Below are 2,500 nucleotides of genomic sequence, written 5' to 3' on the forward strand. Positions count from 1 at the left end.
CTTCCCTCTTCTTCCTTTCTCCCCCAATGCCCTTCCCGTTCTCCTTGTTCTTCCTCTTCCTTCACCCAATTCCCTTCCCCTTCCCCTTCCTCTTCCCTATCTTTAATTCCTTTCCCCCTTCTCTTCCGCTTCCTCTTTCCTTCACCCAATTCCCTTCCCCTTTCCTTTCCCTTCTTCTTCCCTTCACCCAATTCCCTTCCTCTTTCTCTTCTCCTCCCCTTCCCTTTCCTTCCGTTCCGAGGAAAATGTGAAAATGCTTTATGGACACAATATCCATACTGAAGGGCTAATACAGAGTGAAGCAATTTGCAACTTTTGCAATATTACCTTTCTATACGTAATATTATGTTTACTTGCCATTGTTATATAACCCAATCAAATGACACGATTCGGTTGGGTTGTGCAACGAGAAAAAGAAAATATCGAGTGGGGATCTTTCGCAGGTAACTCCAGGATGTTGTTCCATTTTCAAGAACGTCACTCAAATGCAAGTATCTTTGTAAATATCTTTTATATGTGTTAGTAAAATACCTTCTGATATGCTACTATTATCTAGAATCCTGTGCCATGTCAACAAGTTAGGTTATTAGTGTTCATATGAGGTCTAGTAGTATGGTGAATTGAACGTACTTTTTATTGCTAAATTGTACACGTGAGATGATTTAATAAATTCGTCTAGCAACGAGAGAGAGAGAGAGAGAGAGAGGGGGGGGGAGAGGGGGGGAAGGAGGTAGGGAGAGAAAATAATATCTTCCCACCTAACAAACCTCCTTAAAAAAAAAAAAACATCTTTATACCATCCATATGGCTTTCGGAAGAACCGCTCTGCAGACTGGTCGGCTGCACTTGACCGCGGACAGTGCACTTTCTTCTTCCCTTGGACATAGAGGGAGCTTTTGATAGGGTATGGCACATAGGCTTGTTAAGTAAGTTAAAAGCATTGGGAGTGGACGGTGAACTCCTTTTGAAAAATCATCTACTCGACAGACAAATGAGAGTAGTCCTCTGTGGGAAACACTCTGCTTACTACGACATCAAAGCAGGTGTCCCTCAAGGAAGCATACTGGGCCCTTTGCTGTGGAATGTCTTCCTCAATGACTTGCTCCACCTCCTTCCTGAAGCCAAGGCATTTGAGGATGATGAATAACGCCTTTGGGTTCCCAGGGAACAGGATGCCGCCATAGAAAAACTAAATGACAGACTCGCACAAATCTCGACTTGGGAGAGAAGTGGCAGGTCTCCTCTGCCCCGATTGAAACCCAGCTTGTGGTTGTCGAGAGGACGAACAGTGATGCCCAAGTCAACTTCAATGAGAAAAACTGAGACCACAAGAGGAAATTGAGATACTGAGCATCACATTCGACAAAAATGACTTTCAAAAGTCACATAGAAAGCTTGGCGAACAGGGCTTCGCAGAAACTTGCATCCCTAAGAAGAATCAGCTCTCTGCTTTATGGTGAAGGGAAGGAGCTCCTCTACAAGGCACAATTTCGCTCTTTACTCGAGTTCTCCTGCCTCGCGTGGGGAGGAGCAAACATCATTAGCCTCAATATCTTGAATAGAATACAAGAAAGAACAAAGAAAATCATCGAAGACACGACCCTACAGTATCAACTGAGCCTCGACAGCCTTCAACCCAGGAGAGACGAAGCTGGCTAAACGACGATGTTCTGCATCCATCGCCAACACGTCCCGCACCTGCAGCCAAGGAGACTGCCAGGAAGATGAGCTGCACGCCCCACGAGTGCAGTGCAACGAGTGTCTGCCGACCTGGAGGAACCTCGTTGTTGCACGGCGCACTGCCAGCGACAGTTTCTCTCCAGATATTCCAAATTATGGAATCTATTCATTTCTGTCATCGAAGTGGAAGCTCAGTCCTTACAATCTTTCAAATGCAAAGCACATGTGTGGCTAAAGACCACTAATAGATAATTATATGATTTGTATATTATGTGTTATAGTACATGAGAGTGGCGAATGAGATGAGGTTAGACTTTAAGATAGGAGTCACTAAAAATGAATTCTTTTAGTTTCTAGAAAAATATTTTTGACGTAACATGTCTAATAATTATAACCAAATATGATGTATCATTTTTTTTTTTTCAATAAAGTATAAAGAGAGAGAAAGAGGGCAGCACGAGAGGGAGAGAGAGAGAAAGATAAATAAGTAGACAGCACGAGAGGGAGAGATATATAAAGATAGATAAGTAGAGACAAATATAGATAGACAGATAGAGAGAGAGAGAGAGAAATACGCTATCCATATTTGATAGGCACTCATCACTTGTATTTAATTATTGTACAACATTTTTACTTTTGAAATGTATTTTTCATTCAAAAATATATTAGAAAATTTACAGTTTATATATAAACTACACTTGTTTTATGTAAATGATATTGCACAGAGAAATACACTTTGCAATGTGCAAATAACATCAGGGAAATATTTGGACATCACCCGTTTTATATATATTTTCCTGGGTTCCGCAAACCGGTAGTT

The sequence above is a fragment of the Penaeus monodon genome, chromosome 10, assembly GCF_015228065.2.
Source record: "Penaeus monodon isolate SGIC_2016 chromosome 10, NSTDA_Pmon_1, whole genome shotgun sequence".
Classification (NCBI taxonomy): domain Eukaryota; kingdom Metazoa; phylum Arthropoda; class Malacostraca; order Decapoda; family Penaeidae; genus Penaeus; species Penaeus monodon.